Here is a 21,351-nt window from a genome sequence, read left to right as displayed (position 1 = left end):
GGGTTGTCTACGAAATTTAGCAAAATTAAAATCATGAGACATATCCCCTAAACCAACAGTAACAATATCCTTTTCGCAGTCTATCTTAGCATTAACAGTATTCAAGAAGGGTCCCTAACGGCGACAAGAATAGCTATCGACAATGACAAACCCAATGATACAATATACTCAAATATAATCGTTTCCATAAAAATCTGCCATCATTTTTTGAGTCATACTTGTCCCTTAGCGGGCTCACTCTTGTCTTGCTTCATCTAAGGAGTGATAAGTGCCAGGAGTCTGCCTCTAGCATCTTGTGGGGAACCAAGAACAAGCAAATCAGTAGGATATTTAACTTTCCCACACAAGACTTCAACATCTCTAACAATCCCAATTGGTGAAATAGTATCTCGATTGGCAAGCTTAATTGTAACATCAATATCTTCTATCTCAGCAGGTGCAATATCATGCATAATTTCTTTGTATAAGGAATGAGGTATTGCACTCGCATTAGCACTCATATCACATAAGCCATGATAGCAATGATCTCCTATTTTAACAGAAACAACAGGCATGCCTACAACAGGTCTATGTTTATTTTTAGTATCGGGTCTAGCGATTCTAGCAGCTTCATCACAGAAGTAAATAACATGCCCATCAAAATTATCGACCAAGAGATCTTTAACCATAGCAGTACTAGGTTCAACTTTAATTTGCTCGGAGGGTGTAGGTGTTCTAGCATTACTCTTGCGAACCACAGTTGAAGCTTTAGCATGATCCTTTATTCTAACAGGGAAAGGTGGTTTCTCAATATAAGCGGTAGGAACAACAGGATCAACGTTATAAGTGATAGTCTTTTCTTCAACTTTAATAGGTTCAACTACTTTTACTTCAATGGGAGGATGGTATTTAAACCACTTCTCCTTAGTGAGATCAACATGAGTAGCAAATGATTCACAGAAAGAAGCTACTATCTTAGAGTCAAGTCCATATTTAGTGCTAAATTCATGAAAAGCATCGGTATCCATAAAAGATTTAACACAATCAAACTTAGGTGTTATACCTGACTCCTTACCTTCGTCGAGTTCCCAATCTTCATAGTTGTGTTTAATTCTTTTCAATAAATCTCATTTGAATTCAATAGTCTTCATCATAAAAGAATCAGTACAAGAAGTGTCGAGCATGGAGCAATTATTGAGAGAAAGCCGAGCATAAATTTTTTGAATAATAATTTCTCTTGAGAGCTCATGATTTGGGCATGAATATAACATTGACTTAAGCCTCCCCCAAGCTTGAGCGATACTTTCTCCTTCGCGAGGCCAAAAATTATATATATAATTACGAGCACGATGAACCAGATGCATAGGATAAAACTTCTGATGAAATTCCAATTCAATCGGTTGTAGTTCCATGATCCAATATCATCACATAGCCTAAACCATGTCAATGCCTTTCCCTTCAAAGATAAAGGGAATACCTTCTTCTTGATAACATCCTCGGGCATACCTGCAAGTTTAAATAATTCACAAACTCCATCCACATAGATTAGGTGCATATCGGGATGTAATGTTCCATCTCCTGTAAAAGGATTAGCTAGCAGTTTCTCTATCATACCTGAAGGAATTTCAAAGTAAACATTTTCAGTAGGTTCAGTAGGTTGAGGAGCAACTCTTTGCTCTACTGGTCGGGGTGAAGATACCCCGAACAAGCCCCTAAAAGGATTATTTTTATAGTAACAAGTGACAGCAAATTTCAGCACACTATATAAATTTTTCCTTACCAAATTCCACCTACCAGAGGCGCTTCACTCCCCGGCAACGGCGCTAGAAAAGAGTCTTGATGACCCACAAGTATAGGGGTTCTATCGTAGTCCTTTCGATAAGTAAGAGTGTCGAACCCAACGAGGAACAGAAGGAAATGACAAGCAGTTTTAAGTAAGGTATTCTCTGCAAGCACTGAAATTATCGGTAACAGATAGTTTTGTGATAAGGTAATTCGTAACGGGTAACAAGTAACAAAAGTAAACAAGGTGCAGCAAGGTGCCCCAATCCTTTTTGTAGCAAAGGACAAGCCTGGACAAACTCTTATATAAAGTAAAGCGCTCCCGAGGACACATGGGAATTATCGTCAAGCTAGTTTTCATCATGCTCATATGATTCACGTTCGTTACTTTGATAATTTGATATGTGGGTGGACCGGTGCTTGGGTACTACCCTTCCTTGGACAAGCATCCCACTTATGGTTAACCCCCCTCGCAAGCATCCGCAACTACGAAAGAAGAATTAAGGTAAACCTAACCATAACATAAAACATATGGATCCAAATCAGCCCCTTACGAAGCAACGCATAAACTAGGGTTTAAGCTTCTGTCACTCTAGCAATCCATCATCTACTTATTACTTCCCAATGCCTTCCCTTAGGCCCAAATAATGGTGAAGTGTCATGTAGTCGACGTTCATATAACACCACTAGAGGAAAGACAACATACATCTCATCAAAATATCGAATGAATACCAAATTCACATGACTACTTATAACAAGACTTCTTCCATGTCCTCAGGAACAAACGTAACTACTCACAAATCATATTCATGTTCATAATCAGAGGGGTATTAATGTGCATAAAGGATCTGAACATATAATCTTCCACCAAATAAACCAACTAGCATCAACTATAAGGAGTAATCAACAGTACTAGCAACCCACAGGTATCAATCTGAGGTTTTGAGACAAAGATCGGATACAAGAGATGAAGTAGTGTTTGAGAGGAGATGGTGCTGGTGAAGATGTTGATGGAGATTGACCCCCTCCCGATGAGAGGATCGATGGTGACGATTTTCCCCTCCCGGAGGGATGTTTCCCCGATAGAACAGCTCCGCCGGAGCCCTAGATTGGTTCCGCCAAGTTTCCGCCTCGAGACAGCGGCACTTCGTCCCGAAAGCTTCCTTCTTATTTTTTTCAGGGCAAAAGACACCTTATATCAGAAGATGGGCATCGGGGGGCTTCCAGGTGGCCCACGAGGCAGGGGGCGCGCCCAGGGGGTAGGGCATGCCCTCCACCCTCGTGGACAGTGGATGGCCCCCCTCTGGTGCTTTCTTCGCCAAATATTTTTAATATATTGTAAAACTGATTTTCGTGGAGTTTCAGGACTTTTGGAGTTGTGCAGAATAGGTCTCTAATATTTGTTCCTTTTTCAGCCAGGAATTCCAGCTGCCGGCATTCTCCCTCTTCATGTAAACCTTGTAAAATAAGAGAGAAAAGGCATAAGTATTGTGACATTTAGATACATTAAAACTGCACACTTTTCCAGCCCTCTCAGGCCATCAACGTCCCCTGCCGTCCTATCGTCAAATTAAGCATTTTTGGCCGTCGGATTAGGTGTGAATCGCGCCTAATCTCGTTTCGTTCGCTAATATCGATCCCACACCTTACTGGGCCGCTGCTCCGGTAGCTTTTTTGGACGTTCTGTGTTAAATTGGGCCCAATGGGCTGTACTGAGTCTCCTCTCCTCACCCAAAGCGGATCGATACGCGGGCTCGCACAACCCCTCTCCTCGACTCCTCCTCTCCCCGACCTCTCTCCTCTCCTCCCAATCTAGGCGGCTGCGCGGATCCTTCCTAGCAGCGCCGCCGACCACAACTTCGACCCCGACCAGCGGCCCCCCTCACTCGTTCTTGACCGCTAGCGGCAGCACGCATAGTGAAACGGCGGCGCCATCTCCGCTGATTTGCCTACGACGACGGTGTGCTCGGAGCCGTCCTTCAAGGTGGAACGCGACCACCCCTGCCATCCATCCCTCTAGGAAGATCCTATGCCACTGGCCTTGTGGCTCTGGAGCCCCTTGTAGGTGCACAACCAGGACGAACGTGCCATAAGCGCATCAAGGGATTTGGGGCACTTATCTGCAGGACATGACACCTTCTCCTATGGACGTTGATGTCAAACCCTCCTCCCAAGGTGACCATACAATCACATTCGTACAATTTTCCAAAACTGTGTTTCTCATTGTCTTGCACTCGCGTCCGTACAATATTTCATTTTTATTTTGTTTTGAAAAGCATACAATATTTTCATTGAATCTGTGACTTTTCTCCTATACTAATGGAGAAATTTGCAGGTCCAAACTTTGTGCTATGAAGTAAAGGAAATATTTCTGGAGGAAACTAATGTTCATGTACGGTATCTTTCCCATAATTTTGCAATGGCGCCATTTTATTAATATAGTTAATTGGTTGTTACAAAATATAAGGATGGTTTCCTCTGTTCAGTTTTAGTAACATGATGCTATCATCCTCATAGTTTTGTTCTGCACTTGTATTTATTAATGTTCTATTCAGTTTTCTTGCGTGGAAGCGACCAACTAGAAAAGGCAGGACAGGTTTCTTAATAATGATCATGTTTTGGTGCTACACACAAGAAGTTGCCTGCTCCGAGTTTTATTTCATGAAGCATACTTCAATCTTTGATACAAGTGGACGATAGTGTTACTGTCGGCCTGTATTTGGTTGCTGCTGCACGATTACATGAATCATTTTTCTCCAGAATTGTTGTGTCATCCGAGCATTTTACTCTATACAGGTATGCAACTTGAAATCTCCCAAATCAAATTCATTCGTTTGCTCACTTCAATGGTAATTTCATAGTTTATATTACTATGTAATTCCTCCAAGTTTCTTTCATAGATTCAAATTTATTATGATTAAATTTATATCAAGGAAAAGTTTTCATCATATTTTTGGTAGAATTCTCAATGTTCTATGTGTTTGTCCTTTTTGTTCCGTCCAATTAGGCTTGAAATAAGTTCCACTGTTCTTTACTTCGGCAGTGTATTGCCTTGTTGTATCAGTGTGTCGCCAGTCCTCATCTCCCACTATGCATGCGTGTTGCTTTGGGAATCGTCGCAAAGGAGATTACAATGTAATTTTGCTAGATTTTTAATGACTTCAGTTCGTTTGAATGTGGGACCTAATAGGCGACACATGTAATAGTATTTTGACTTATCTACTTTTAGTGTAGGAGGCCTATGCGAGCATGGAGAAAACATTCAAACCATCTAATCGTAAATCCGTCGCACGTACAATTTTTTATGTTATAAATCTCTAGGTATCGACTACTTTACGTAATTCTAATTTCTAATTCAACAATTCCTTCCATATTATAACTCAGAAGTCTTCTATGTGTATCATATATTGAGTTTCAGATGGACCCTAAGATAGCATTGGAGCACCAACTTAGTTCCAACGTAAATACATGATTCTGGAGTCCCACAGCTGGAAACATTTAGTACTTACCATTTTTCTCATTTCCTACAGTTTTTATTTCCATGTTCCATAAATAGCTGATTAAGTGCCTGAAAGAAACCAGTTGCTATATATATTTGATCTAGCAAATAAGCAAGTACAATATACTAGAGTCTATGAATGTCTTGAATTTTGTTGCAATATATGTCAACATCCAAATTTTATTTTGCGCATCCTGTAGATTATCTTTCTCTAAATCGGCCCTTTTCCAGTTATGAGCAGCAATAGTACTACATTAAGATTATAACTTTAGTACAGTTTTTTGCTTTCTAATTCACGAGTGTCTCTGCTATTACTGGAGTGCAGACTCGGAATCTAAGTTTTACCATGTGATGCCACGGCAACTGTCTGTCTGGCGAACACGACTGAACCTTATAAGCTAGCCTCAAGAACACAAAAGTCCATTCCCTTTGGTTCTGCTGGTCCTCATAAATACTCATGTTGCTTACTACAGTTCCGAGGTATATACAAGAAGCGAGGGTGCCAATCAGGATATAGACTGTTATGCTCAAACTTATTCAACATTATTGCAGAAAGTTTGGTAGTTGCCAGATGAAGTTGTTGAAGAGGATTCAAGTATCATTTCAATAAAAAGTATTTGATTGACTCTTTGCTGAAATTAATTTTAGTACACTAATGCATTGACGCACGGGTTGCATGCTAGGTGTACTGACCTATTACACATCTTCGCATTTATTCCAGTTAACTTTCGTTCTAATACTCTTTGTTTTTCTCTTACACAAGAGACAAGATGTTACTTGCTATATCAGTTATGTTGTCATGCCACAGCCTGGTTGCTGATTGGTTGACATTTCAATTTGGATTATATTTAATTCATACAAGTCTAGCGACACCGTTTTCCATGCTGATGTCTTGGTAAGGCTTTTCATGTATCGAATGGAATTGTCGGTCTGTCACTTTCTTACCGCCTGGCCGGTCTTTAATAAAACAAGCAAACAAAAATGAATTATATGATTAGTACATGCATATCCATATTATGGAGGATATTTTTATTTGATAATTCTAAAAAATTATAATCCTTGTTAGCACTCTTATCACATGAATGTGTGAACTCTGTGAGAAATGGCTAGGTGCATCAGGCCCACCCAGTTCTTTGTTTCCGAACATGGTGGCCCTTTAGGCTCTCACCAAATTCTTTATTTCTCAATATGGTGACCCTTTAGTAGAGGCCTGTGAAGAGTTTGAAAATGCACCATGTATACAATCTATGGCTTATTGCTTATTTTGTCTTGGTAGTACTGATTAGTTGTATTTACAATCTAAATTGTTGTATATATTTTATACCCAGCCAATTTGAATATGTGAAGCATGATTTTACCGTGTGTATATGAGATTTCCTCATATTACAGACTAATTTATGGTTATGTTTATGCAAATTTAATATGTTTCATGTGATAATATATTTACAAAAATTCCTATCATTTAGTTGTACAAATGGACAGGCGCAGCAACGCGCGCCATCAGTGATCTAGTAATGTGTAATAACAGTCCATAATGCAATAAATATCGATATAAAAGCATGATGCAAAATGGACGTATCAAATATCACAAGGTAGGTGCTGCCAGAGCAGAGAATGGCCCAGTTGTCTATAAAAAGATATGGAAAATAGCTAAAACGTGTTAGGCATGTTTACTACAACATGTTTAATACATCGACCGTATAAAACATAGCCATTAATTGCAACTGGTATTGGTAAGATTGAACTGGTGAGTACATACTTGGTAAGTTCTGGGAGGTAGTTGCTGGGGCACTTCATCTTGTCCAAAGCCTGCCCAAAGTCAGCGGTGGCGGAGGCGAGATGTTCCACCGGGTCGAAGCGTGGATCAGTACCACTGACATGTGTACCTACAGGCAACCATTAAATGTCAGAAGTTAAACTGCAATTGCACAAATGATGTGAAATACTGTAAGACATGGGATGCAATTAACCTCGATGGCAAACAACAGCATCGGCCGTTATGACCTTGCGTAAGTACATGGACAGGCATGTTAAATACAACAGGGTTAGCATCCACAAAAAATAGTAAATGAGCAACATCTCTAATGATATCCCGAGTCATCTATTGTAAGTTTGTTGCTGGTATTGGTGAAATTGAGCTGGACAGTTAATACTTGATCATCACACCATGTGCAATACTGAAATAAACAAGGCACTAACATGCTTAATACATCAACCGTACAAAACGTTGCCATTGCAAGTGGTATTAATAAGATTGAGCTGGTCAGATCATACCTGTTAAGTCCTGGGGGTAGTCGCTGGGGCACTTCATCTGGGCCAGAGCCTGCACCATGTCGGCGGCGGCGGAGGCGAGGTGTTCCTCCGGGTCAACACGCACAACAACAATTGCGCCATGGACCGCCATCAGCTCCTCGACCTCCACGTGATATGTGGTTTGGCTTGCACGGCGATGCTCTGGAGGTAGGTGATACGTCTCCAACGTATCTATAATTTTGTATTGTTCCATGCTATTATATTATCTATTTAGGATGTTTTATATGCATTAATATGCTATTTTATATTATTTTTGGGACTAACCTATTAACCTAGAGCCTAGTGCCAGTTCGCGTTTTCCCCTGTTTTTGAGTTTCGCAGAAAAGGAATACCAAACGGAATAAAACCTTCGCGACGATTTTCTTGGACCAGAAGATAACCAGGGGACTTGGAGATGAAGTCGGAGGAGCCACGAGGCGGCCACAAGGACGGAGGGCACGCCCAGGGGGGTAGGGTGCGCCCCCCATCCTTGTGGGCCCCTCGTGCACTTCCTGACCTAATTCCTGCACCTATATATCCCCATATATCCCCAAACCAACAGAGGCATCCACGAAAACACTTTTCCACCGCTGCAACCTTCTGTACCCGTGAGATCCCATCTAGGGACCTTTTTCGGCACCCTGGCGGAGGGGGATTCGATCATGGAGGGCTTCTACATCAACTCTATTGCCCTTCCGATGAAGCGTGAGTAGTTTACCTCAGACCTACGGGTCCATAGCTAGTAGCTAGATGAATTCTTCTTTCTCTTTGATTCTCAATACCATGTTCTCCTCGATGTTCTTGGAGATCTATTCGATGTAATACTTTTTTGCGGTGTGTTTGCCGAGATCCGATGAATTATGGATTTATGATCAGCTTAATTGAATCTTCTCTAAATTCTTATATGCATGATTTGATATCTTTGTAATTCTCTTCGAACTATCGGTTTGGTTTGGCCACCAGATTGGTTTTTCTTGCAATGGAAGAAGTGCTTAGCTTTGCGTTCAATCTTGCGGTGTCCTTTCCCAGTGACAGTAGGGGCAGCAAGGCACGTATTGTATTGTTGCCATGGAGGATAAAAGTATGGGATTTTCATCATATTGCTTGAGTTAATTCCTCTACATCATGTCATCTTGCTTAATGCGTTACTATGTTCTTTATGAACTTAATACTCTAGATGCATGCTGGATAGCGGCCGATGTGTGGAGTAATAGTAGTAGATGCAGAATCGTTTCGGCCTACTTGACACGGACGTGATGCCTATATTCATGATCATTGCCTTAGATATCGTCATAACTTTGCGCTTTTCTATCAATTGCTCGACAGTAATTTGTCCACCCACTGTATTATTTGCTATCATGAGAGAAGCCTCTAGTGAAACCTATGGCCCCCGGGTTCGGGTTCTTCTCCTACCAGTATCGAATAGAACATGCTGAACAAGATCTTCTTCATGGAAACCTGCTCGATTTAGATCGGGAAAATCGTACAGATTTTATGAAACCATGTCGGTATTTAATTATGAAAGTTGGCTAAGTAGCTGACCCTGTTAGTCCGTTCTTTTAAGATAAAGGAGCATAAGCCTTTTTCTTTTTATTACTATTTCCTCCGCTTAATGGATAACCATTTGCTACCAATGGGAGAATTGCTAACCTCTGGATTTGAAATCACTGCTTATATACCTGGTATTGGCCATAATTTAAAAGAACATTCTGTAGTATTAGTAAGAGGAGGAAGGGTTAAGGATTTACCCGGTGTGAGCATAAAAATATGCCGCTGACGTGAGTAAAGCTAAAGCAACAGTAGTATTTATATCATTCGTGGGCGCTGCTAATTCCAACCAGACTGAAAAATTCAAGTAGTTCTTAAATAAAAATAAAAAAGAAATTTCCTTCCTTCCAATTTTGTTTGCCCAAAAGACAACTTTTTTTCTCTCGATTTTGTGTCAAAAAGCCAAAAAAATAAGTGATTTTAGCTCTTATAAAAAGAAAACGGATTCTTGAACCTCTTTCACGCTCATGTCACTTTGTCCATCATGATTCTTGGGAAGAGACATTGGCAATAATTCACCTTGGACAATTTATTTGTGAAAATGTCGAAATGGTTGTGCTCGAAAGGCAGTTATGAATCGATTGACTAATCCAATTCAGTACCTCGACGTGACATGAGCGTGAAAGAGGTTCAAGAATCCGTTGGACAGTACTCAACACAATTGCCACAAAATATACAAACTCCGAAATCAATACTATAATTAAGCCGCGTAAAAAAAAAAGTCTTTACGCGAGAGCAATAGAGGTTGGGCCAAGACCAAGAGTTTTCACAGCCAAAGCTATTGAAGCTGCTCCCTCCCATGAATCACAGCTTTCTGGACGCACTGCTTGAACACCATGGAGCAAGATAGAGAAAAAACTCCTATCCCAGTTGATCGAGCTGAACCCACCCACCTGCCCATATGAAGGAAATTAATATGCGATTTTCAAAATAGGGGAATCCAAATGAAACCCTTTTTTTGCTCAGTCTATTTTCCATCATATAAGTTTCCGATCTACTATTTTGCAATCTTTTACTTTCCGATCTATAAACCAAAAATCCCAAAAATATTTACTTTATCGTTTATCTATCTCTATCAGATCTCACTTTTGCAAGTAACCGTGAAGGGATTGACAACCCCTTTATCGCGTTGGGTGCAAGTTGTTTGATTGTTTGTGCAGGTATTCGGTGACTTGTGCATTGTCTCCTACTGCATTGATACCTTGGTTCTCAAACTGAGGGAAATACTTATCTCCACTTTGCTGCATCACCCTTTCCTCTTCAAGGGAAAACCAACGCAAGCTCAAGAAGTAGCAGGAAGAATTTCCAGCGCCGTTGCCAGGGAGATCTACGCCAAGTCAAGACATACCAAGTACTCATCATTAACTCTCATCTCTTGCATTACATTATTCGCCATTCGCCTCTCATTTTCCTCTCCCCCACTTCTAAAATGAAAAGATTTGCCTTTTCTTTGCCCCTCTTCCGTTCATCTTCTTCATTTGCCTTTTGGTTGCTTGTTTGCTAGATTTGTGATAACCCACAAGTATAGGGGATCGCAACAGTTTTCGAGGGTAGAATATTCAACCCAAATTTATAGAACACAAGGGGAGCCAAAGAATATTTGCAAGTATTAGCAGCTGAGTTGTCAATATTCAACCACACCTGGAGATTAATTATCTGCAGCAAAGTGATCAGTAGCAAAGTAGTATGATAGTTTTAATAGTAGTGACAACAGCAATAGTAACGGTAACAGTGATAACAGTATTTTTGTAGCAAGTGCAACAGTAACAGCAGCGGTAGTAACTTAACAGAAACAATATAAAATAAATTTATAGGCATTGGATCGGTAATTTGTTGGATGATATTCATCATGTGACAGTCATAACCTAGGGCGATACGGCACTAGCTCCAGTTCATAAATATAACGTAGGCATGTATTCTGAAAATAGTCATACGTGCTTATGGAAAGAACTTGCATGACATCTTTTGTCTTACCCTCCGTGGCAGCGGGGTCTAATTAGAAACTAAGGGATATTAAGGCCTCCTTTTAATAGAGAACAAGAACAAAGCATTAACACACAGTGAATACATGAACTCCTGAAACTACGGTCATCACCGGGAGTGGTCCCGACTATTGTCACTCCGGGGTTGCCGGATCATAACACGTAGTATGTGACTATAACTTGCAAGATCGGATCTAGAACATGGATATAATGGTGATAACATAAACGGTTCAGATCTGAAATCATGGCACCCGGGCCCAAAGTGACAAGCATTAAGCATGGCAAAGTCATAGCAACATCAATATCAGAACATAGTGGATACTAGGGATCAAGCCCTAACAAAACTAACTATATTACATGACGAATCTCATCCAACTCCTCACCGACCAGCGAGCCTACGAAGGAATTACTCACTCCCAGTGGGGAGCATCATGGAATTGGCGATGGAGAAGGGTTGGTGATGACGAAGATCGAAGATCCCCCTCTCCGGAGCCCCAAACGGACTCCAGATCTGGCATCCCGATGAAGAACAGGAGGTGACGGCGGCTCCGTCTCGTGGATCGCAATAATTCTTTCTCCCTCATTTTTTCTAGAAATATGTGATTTTATAGCGTCAGTTTTAGGGTCTGCGGGGCCACCAGGTGGGGACAACCCACCTGGGCATGCCAGGGGGCAGGCGCGCCCTGGTGGGTTGTGCCCACCCAGGTGCCCCCCTCAGGTGGCTCTTGGCTCCAGAAATTCTCTTTTATTGTATACAAAATCCTTGCAAAGTTTCGTTCCATTTCGAGAACTTTTATTTTTGCACAAAAACAACACCATGGTAGTTCTGCTGAAAACATCGTCAGTCCGGGGTTAGTTTCATTCAAATCATGCAAATTAGAGTCCAAAAGAAGAGGAAAGGCGTTAGGAAAAGTAGATACTTTGGAGACGTATCAACTCCCCGAAGGTTAAACCTTTGCTTGTCCTCAAGCAATTCAGTTGATAAACTGAAAGTGAAAAAGAAAAACTTTTACGAACTCTTTTGCTCTTGTTTGCATAAATAAGCTTAAACAACACCCAGGTTTTCAGCCAACATTATAACTAACCATGCCGACAATAACTCTTAAAAATTATATTAACTCATATCAATGACATAATCAACTAGTGAGCAATAATAAGATATCTCAAACAACAACACGTTATCAAAACAACCATGATATAATATGACAATAGTGGTATCTCGCTAGCCCTTTATAAGACCGCAAAACATAAATGCGGAGCACATCCAAAGTACAAGCAGCGACTAAACATTGTAATTCATGGTAGAAAAGATCCATTCATGATGCACCCAACATTAGCTACACACAATGCATCCGCATGACAGCAGTGCTCTCAGGTTCCGGTGCTTATTTTAGAAGATGATGACACACCATAAAAGTAAATAGAAAGTCCCTTCGCAGAGGGAAGCAGTGATTTGCAGCGGTGCCAGATCTCAAGTTTTTAAAACAGAGGTAAATGAAATTTTGAGACATGCACCCTTCTTGTTTACTTCACGACCATCAGTTATCAATATCTTCCATGCTAAGCACGCTAGTGGCGGTTCCCAAGCGATAAAAGTAAAGGTTTACTCCCCCTCCACCAACAATCACACTCCACGGCTTGTCCGAAACAACGGGTGCCGTCCATACCAACAACAGTCCTTGGGGAGTTTTGTTTAATTATTTGCACTTTTGAGTTTGGGACTGGGAATCCCTATTACCGCCCTTTTCTCGTGCGATGGTGAGTGAATAAACACTCAACCTGAGAATAACCCACTTAGCATGGAAGATACGACTACCTCCTGTCGTTCCATGAAGGATCCAAGCACACAAAAGAATATTTTTTTGAAGTTTTTTAGAGATGGCACATGCAAATTTACTTAGGACGGCCGGGTAATACCGCATATAGGTAGGCATGGTGGACTCATCTGGAATAACTTGGGTTCAAGGTTTTTGATGTACAAGCATAATTCTCACTTAGTACAGGCGGAGGCTAGCAAATAGATTGAGAAGCGGCCAGCTAGAGAGCAACAACGGTCATGAACATGCATTATGCATAAGTAACATTGGACACTAGTATGAGTAGGATATGAACACCATGAACATGAATATCATAGAGGCTATGTTGGTTTTGATTCAACTACATGCATGAACATGTGCCAAGTCAAGCCACTCGAACATTTAGAGGAGGATACCATATCATCATACTACATCACAATCATTTTAATGCAATGTTGATATCCAAGATAAATCACTATCCACCCCTAGCTACTTATGCATGGCATGAGAAACTATAATCTGTAATTGTCATTGCAAACATGTTTAATCATAATGGGCTGAATCATGGATACTAGGTTAAACATATTTACAAAAACAGAACAAGTCGAGTTCATACCCGTTTCTCTTTGCCATGGCCAGTTCATCAAATATCGTCATTATTGCCTTTCACTTGCATGACCGAATGATGTGAAAATAATAATAGTGCAAGAGTGCCATGGACTAAGCTGGAATCTGCAAATATTTTATTCAACAGGAGAAGACAAGGTAATATGGGCTCTTTGTTAGATCAACAATTATGCATGAGAGAGCCACTCAACATTTTCATCGTGGTCTTCTCCTCGGTACAACTCGAATAAAAAGAAAAGAAATTCAGAGGAACACACTGAAATATTTTTGGAGTTTTTGGGTTTTCTTGAACAAGCAAATAAAAGGGAAAAACAAAAACGAGAAAAACTATTTACACGGGAAAGCTCCCAACAAGCAAAAGAAGAACAAGGAAATCTTCTTGGGTTTTCTTTTTAGTGCTACAGCTAACTACTCTAGAAGGAAAGATCAACAAGAAGCAGGAAATATTTTTGGATTTTCTCAAAGTTTTTCAAACACACAAGAAGGAAGCGAGAAAATAAATTTAACATGGATATTACAATGAAAGAGTGTGGACACCGACAACTGGAATGAAATGTGTGAACATGAATGTAATGTCGGTGGGAATACGTACTCCCCCAAGCTTAGGCTTTGGCCTAACTTGGTAATCAGTCAGTAGTCAAACTATTGAGGAGCGGGCATCATGGATCCCACTGCTGAGGTTCCTCCTCTGCTGCAGCCTGGTTGTTCCGGTAGGCGATGATATCTGCAGGCATTATCCTGTATCCGCCCTTGGCAATAGGATCAAATAAAGCAGGTACAGGCAATGGAATAATATCACGAGTTCTCACACTAAAAACCAGGTTATACGGAATAGGGATGTTAGGATAATCGGTAGTAATAAATTGGTGGTATTCCATAGCAGCGCGATCTAGGTAAACCTTGGGCAAAGGGTAATCATGCAGGCGTATCTCAACATTAAAGCGAGCCGCCAAACGAGTGGCGTAAATACCTCCATGTATTTTACCCTGGGACTTATAATGTGGAGGCGACGTGCCACAATAGCTCCCAAGCTATAAGTGTTGTTGCCCTCTAGTGAACGACGTAAAACAGCAAGGTCTGGTGAACTGAGTGCACCCACCTTCTCTCTAGCAAGCAAGCATTTTGCAATGAAAAGAGAAAAATAATGAACAGCAGGAAAATGCAAGCCAGCGGCAGTGATACTCGACACCCCTCTCTTATCACCCACTGTCATAGTACGATAAAAGCTTTCAAACTCTGCGGGCCTAGGCTCCGCCAAACTACCATCAGAAGGAAGCAAGCATATTTCACAAAATTCAGTAAGAGGTATCTGATGGGGTTCAACATATAAATTAAATTGCACCTTAGGGGGATTATTTCTAGGAAGAAAATTAAAACTTTGCACAAAGGTATTTGTGAGGAGATGATACTGTTCACATTCAACTGTGATGAAGTCAGTGAGGTCGGCATTAGCAGCATATTGTGCAAACTCTTGAAGGATTCCAGCCCCTTCCATGAATGGGGTATGCGGCCATTCGCACGGCCGTACTTCCGCCAATCTCCGGGTATGGAGATCACTGTCAGACGACTCCCGAATAACTCCCTTGGAGTTCTTCTTGGAAGCAAACTTCCTAAAGATATTCATCTTCTTCCTATGAACAAAATTCTGAAAATTTTAGTCCACAAAATTTTCTCAATAAAACTCTACAAGATTGATAGCAACTACTCGTAGGGATACATAGAGGCCATAGCAAGCATTCAAACTACTTAGAACTCTAAGAATTCAACATGCAAGCTCATCTACAGCAGCACCAAGAGTAGCTAATTATTCAAAATATAAACCACTAAAGCAAAAACTAATTGGACAAACGTAGGAGTCACATACCAAGCAACAATCCCCCGAAACAGGTTCAGAAACGGAGCTTCGAGCAACGAGATCGAAATCCGCAGGTTTGAGAGCAAGAACACGAGAAAGAGAGCAATGGTGAATTTTTTCTGGAGGTAGGTGATGATGTGGTGTGAAGGGATAAGTGAGGGGGGCCACGTGGGGACCACAACCCACCAGGGCGTGCTTGGGGGTCCTGGCGCGCCTAGGTGGGTTGTGCCCACCTGGTACACCTCCCTCTGATGTTATTTGCACCAAAAATTCTTAAATATTCAAGAAAAAATCGTATTAAATTTTTGGAGCATTCTGAGAACTTTTATTTTGGGTCATTTTTTATTGCACGAGGAAATCAGAAAACAGACAAAACATGGCATTTTATTTTATTTAACTAATAAAAATAGAAAATAAAAGATAGGGACAGAAGGTAGTGCTTACTAAATTCATCAACTTCATACCTCTCAAAAAATGATCCATTAATAAGGTTGATCAAGTCTTATTAACAACCACTTTCGATTAGCATGAAACCGAAGAACTTTCATAAATCACTAAGTTACCTCAACGGGGATATGAATGTCACCAAAAATAAGCATTTCATATTTCTTTTTGGCAGTAGGTAGAGGTAGTTGAAAACTTCCAATAGTGATTGTTGGAGATTTTTCAATAACATTAATACCATTCACTTGGAATTGTTTCTTCGGAAAGTGCACCGTATGCTCATTACCATTGATATGAAAAGTGACCTTGCTTTTATTGAAATCAATAACAGCCCCTGTAGTATTCAAGAAGGGTCTACCAAGGATAATTGACATGTTGTCGTCCTCGGGCATTTCAAGTATAACAAAGTCAGTCAAAATAGTAACATTAGCAACAACAGCAGGCACATCCTCACAAATACCGATAGGTATGGCGGTTGATTTGTCAGCCATTTGCAAAGATATTTCATAGGTGTGTCTTTTATATAAAGAGAAAGGCATAACACTAACACCAGCTCCCCCGAATCACATAAAGCAGTTTTCACATAATTCTTTTTGATGGAGCAAGGTATAGTTGGTATTCCCGGATATCCAAGTTTTTTAGGTACTCCATCTTTAAAAGTATAATTAGCAAGCATGGTGGAGATTTTAGATTCCGGTATTTTCCTCTTATTGGTGATGATGTCTTTCGTGTACTTTGCATAAGGAGGCATTTTAAGGATGTCAGTCAAGCGAGTATGCAAAAAGACTTGTCTCAGCATTTCAGAAAAGCATTCAAATTCTTCATCATCTTTCTTTTTACTTGACTTAGGTGGAAAGGGCATAGGTTTTTGAACCCACGGTTCTCTTTCCTTATCGTGTTTTCTAGCAACAAAGTCTCTTTTATCATATCGTTTATTTTTAGGTTGTGGGTTATCAAGATCAACTGCAGGTTCTATCTCAACATCATTGTCTGGTTCTTCATTATTTGGTTGAGTATTTTCATGAACCTTATCATTATCTTTTTCATTATCAGAAGGTGAGTGTTCACTACCAGGTTGAGTTTCAACATCAGAGATAGAGACCTCATTATCATTATCAGGAGGTTTTTCTACTTCAGGTTCACTAGAAGCATGCAAAGTCCTATCATTTTTCTTCTTCTTTTTCTTTTTAGAAGGACTACGTGCATCAGTGTTAGCTCTTTGAGAGTCTTGTTCAATTCTTTTGGGGTGTCCCTCAGGATAGAGTGGTTCCTGAGTCATTTTACCTCCTCTAGTTGCTACTCTAACAACAAAGTCATGTATGTTATTATTCATCTCATCTAGCAACTCTCTTTGAGATTTAGCAACTTGTTCTAAATGGGTTTGAACCATAGAAGCATGTTTTCCCACACCTCTAACATCATTTGAGATTCTAAATAACAAGTCACTCAAGCGAGCAATCATATCAGAATTGTATTTCAATTGTTTCATAATATTTGCATTGAAGTGATCTTGTTTTCTAATGTAGTTTTCAAACTCATAAAGGCATTGGCTAGGGTGCATATTGTGAGGATTATCATTGTCATTAAATTTCATTAGATAATTTACCTCTACCACCTTAGGTGGTGGTGGTGTATCAAGCCCATGTATTTCTTCAATAGGGGGGTAAATTTTTGACATCCTCAGCTTTAATACCTTTTTTCCTTCATGGATTTCTTTGCTTCTTGCATATCTTCAGGACTAAGATATAATATACCCCTCTTCTTTGGAGTGGGTTTAGGTGGTGGTTTGGGGAAGAGTCCAATCATCATAATTTTTCAATATGTTATTCTAATTCTTCAGCTTGCCCAACAGTTCGTTCCCTGAAAACACAACCAACACAACTATCTAGGAAATCCCTAGAAGCATCGGTTAGTCCATTATAGAAGATATCAAGTATTTCATTTTTCTTAAGAGGGTGATCAGGCAAAGCATTAAGCAATTGGCAAAGCCTCCCCCAAGCTTGTGGGAGACTCTCTTCTTTAATTCGCACAAAGTTAAATATTTCCTGCAAGGCAGCTTGTTTCTTATGAGCAGGGAAATATTTTTCAGAGAAGTAATAAATCATACCATGGGGACTTCGCACACTACCAGGAGCAAGAGTATTGTACCAAGCTTTAGCATCACCCTTTAATGAGAACGGAAATAATTTGAGAATATACTAATAGTGAGTTTTCTCATCATGAGTCAAAAGGGTGGCTATGTCATTCAACTTAGTGAGATGTGCCACAACAGTTTCAGTTTCATAACATGGAAAGGATCAGATTCAACCAAAGTAATTAAATCTGGGTCGACAGAGAATTCATAATCCTTATCATCAATAAAGATAGGTGGGTAGCAAACTTAGGATCATATTTCATTCTAGCATTCAGAGATTTTTCTTTATACTTGCATACTAATTTCTCTAGATCATCTCTATCCTTACAAGCAAGAATGTCTCTAGTTGTCTCTTCATTCATAACATAGCCTTCCGGCACCTTAGGCAATTCATATCTAGGAGGGCTAGTTCTAGTAGGTGTTTCAAGATTTTCAGTTTCAAGCTCATCATCAGTTTCAACAACATCATGTTTTCTTACTCTAGCAATTTGTTCATCAAGAAAATCACCAAGTGGCACATCATTATCATCAAGCAAGGTACTAGCATCATCATAAGTATCATTCATAGCAGAAGTAGCATCATCAACAACTTGCGACATATCAGGATTAATAGCATGTGGTGGTGTTGCAAGTTTACTTATAACAGAAGGTGAATCTAAAGCAGAGCTAGATGGCAATTCCTTACCTCCCCTCATCTTAGAGGGAAATATCTTGGTCTTAGCATCCTTCAGATTCTTCATAGTGATAAATTGATAACAATCCCAAGTGACTCAACAAATATAGCTATGCTCCCCAGCAAGGGCGCTAGAAAAAGGTCTTGATAATCCACAAGTATAGGGGATCGCAACAGTTTTTGAGGGTAGAGTATTCAACCCAAATTTATAGATTCGACACAAGGGGAGCCAAAGAATATTTGCAAGTATTAGTAGCTGAGTTGTCAATTCAACCACACCTGGAGATTAATTATCGCAGCAAAGTGATCAGTAGCCAAGTAGTATGATAGTTTTAATAGTAGTGACAGTAGCAATAGTAACAGTAACAGTAACAGTGATAACAGTATTTTTGTAGCAAGTGCAACAGTAACAACAACGGTAGTAACTTAACAGAAACAACATAAAATAAATTCGTAGGCATTGGATCGGTAATTTGTTGGATGATATTCATCATGTGACAGTCATTGTCGATGTTCTGGGAACGGGGGTCCCCAGACTTGCCTGCCTGCGGCCCACGGCGTGGCTAAGCCAGCAGGCCGTACGGCCCATCTTCATCAACAAGGCATCCAAGACCCTCGCGAGGGGCCAAGCCTCGCGATGCGGACGACGCAATACCTCCTCAGGAGTGGCCTAGTCAGGCAGGCTCACGAGGAGCGGAGATATCAAGGCGGGGCAAACCTCACGAGGCTCTCGTGACGTGAGCCATGACGATCGGCACCAGGCGGGCGCCAGGTGGGCGCCAGCGCGCCCAGGGTCCTTGTTTCCTCTGTGGTGCTAAGGAAGCCAGCGTAGGCGAGGAGTACCGAGGCATCAGGCAAAGGTTGCCATATCGGTGCAATGAGACCAAGACCAGAAGGACGGCAAGATGGAGGTCATCGTGGAGCCCAAGGCGGCGTCACCACCAGAGCCTTTCGCAGGCGAAGACCGCTTTTGTCAGGATAGCTTGTACTAGCTGTGCCCTTCAAATTTGCCCGCCATTGTTGGCTCCCTTCCCGCTCAATACTTGGGAAGAGGACCAGGGCCTATATAAGTAGAGCTAGCCACCACAGTAGAGGGGATATAGAGCAGTTCATCCAGCTCTCACCCGCTAAGTTCACCAAGCACAAGAACACCTCAACCTCAGGAGGCTGTTCTTCCCTTTGTACTGTTCATCATCAGCCTAAGAGGCAATCCACCACCACCACACTGGAGTAGGGTATTCACCACAACGGTGGCCCGAACCAGTATAAATCCCGTGTCTTTCCGTGTTGTGAGTTCATCGAGTTCGTCCGCGAGATCTTAGCGAGCTAGGGCGTAGATCGGTAGGAGGGAAAGACGTCACGCGCACCCCAGTGTTCGAACCTTAAGGGTTTGCCGGAACCTCACATCCGACATTTGGCGCGCCAGGTAGGGGTGCGCCAGAGCTTCTTCTCCGCCAATCGACTTGCCGACGCTCTGCGGCCACGATGTCCGACGACCCAAGAGCTGACTCCGACCGCTGGGCAGCCTAGCTAGCCCGGGCGCCGCCGCCTGCCCATGAAGACCTCGACCCCGCGCTCCAGGCAGCACGAGCGCCGTCCAATCCTGCGGGGCGCGGGCGACGCGGCCAGGCGTCGTCCACCCTCACTCCACGGCAAGTACGAGCCGCTGCCAGAGCAGCAAGCCACGCCGCGGCGACGGCGACGCACTCGCGGCGGGAACAGGCAAACATGCGGGCAGCACTCACCATGGCAAGGGAGCTGCTGCGGTGCCGGTTGATGGAGAGCGGCCGCTGGAACGCGTTGCCGAGCTGCTGGACGCGGCAGCCTCGGGAGCACCGCCTTTCTGTCATCAGCTTCCTCCTCAGGCCGCTACAGGGATTCACGGCGGGCCCCGCCGCCACCACGCGCCGTCAGGTGCGCCAGGGGGCTTCGTCAACACCAGCACGGCTGGCGGCGCCGGGGGCTCTGCCGCCCCCATACCGCCCGCGACAAGCATGAGCACAAGCGTCGCCTCCCATGGCCCAAGTGGGATGCCGCGCTATCACCCTCAGGACGCCACGCTGGGCTGGGCAACATGGAGTGTGGGGCACTACGGCGAGGTGTTCAGGGTGACGGCCCCGGAAGCCTATGTGCCCCGCATGATGGACCAGGAGTACGCTCCAGAAGATGACCCCAACTCATTCCTCGGAGAAGATTGGGAAGAAGGGATGCTAGAAGTGGAAGCCTTCCAGGAACTGACGGGGAGCCACAACAATCACGCCAGCAACGCCAACAGGGTACCACTAATCTCTCAGGAGCAGGCTTACGCTAACCGTGGGCCACAAGTGAATCAGGTCACGGCGTCGGTCGACGGCACCGGCGCAGCAGCATCCTTTCCGCCGGGGGAAACACGCTAGGGGCTGCGCGGAGGGAGCCAGGAGCAGACACCCTCCCCACGCCGCGCGAAGCCAAGTGACGTCCGGAGGTAGGCCCTCTGCCGGGGAGGCTTCGACAACCCTTCCCCTGGCAAGGGACCCGTGGTCGCCGAGGGCCTACCTCCGGACTGCTTTCTAGATCTCGGCATGCGTCTTGTATGTGTGTTTGATGTTGACTCGCTTGTGGTTTTGCAGGGTTCTGAGGCTGCAGCCTGGGCACAGGTCCTACCTCCTCGGCCAGCTCTCCAAGGAGGTCGGATGGAACTACGCTCACACCATCAGGGTGAGCTATTTCATTGTGCTGTTTCTTGCTGTTTCTTCAGTGC

At 42.4% G+C, this 21,351-nt stretch overlaps 1 long non-coding RNA gene across 5 annotated transcripts; it reads left to right on the top strand.

The window, feature by feature from the left end:
• The first annotated feature begins 3,509 nt into the window (after positions 1 to 3,509).
• On the top strand, positions 3,510 to 6,641 carry LOC109746101 (uncharacterized). 5 transcript variants are annotated; one of them, XR_012184350.1, is made up of 3 exons: positions 3,510 to 3,936; positions 4,097 to 4,153; positions 4,317 to 6,641. It is a non-coding gene; the product is annotated as an uncharacterized lncRNA (long non-coding RNA). The 5 variants fall into 5 exon arrangements; XR_005756613.1 differs by having other exon boundaries at positions 4,097 to 4,557; positions 4,805 to 6,641; XR_006663796.1 differs by having other exon boundaries at positions 4,097 to 4,896; positions 4,991 to 6,641.
• Positions 6,642 to 21,351: the final 14,710 nt, after the last annotated feature.

This window comes from Aegilops tauschii, chromosome 5 (genome assembly GCF_002575655.3).
Source record: "Aegilops tauschii subsp. strangulata cultivar AL8/78 chromosome 5, Aet v6.0, whole genome shotgun sequence".
In the NCBI taxonomy this organism is placed as follows: domain Eukaryota; kingdom Viridiplantae; phylum Streptophyta; class Magnoliopsida; order Poales; family Poaceae; genus Aegilops; species Aegilops tauschii.
The sequence above is the reverse complement of the archived record's forward strand: the minus strand, read 5'-3'. Positions and strand labels throughout refer to the sequence as shown.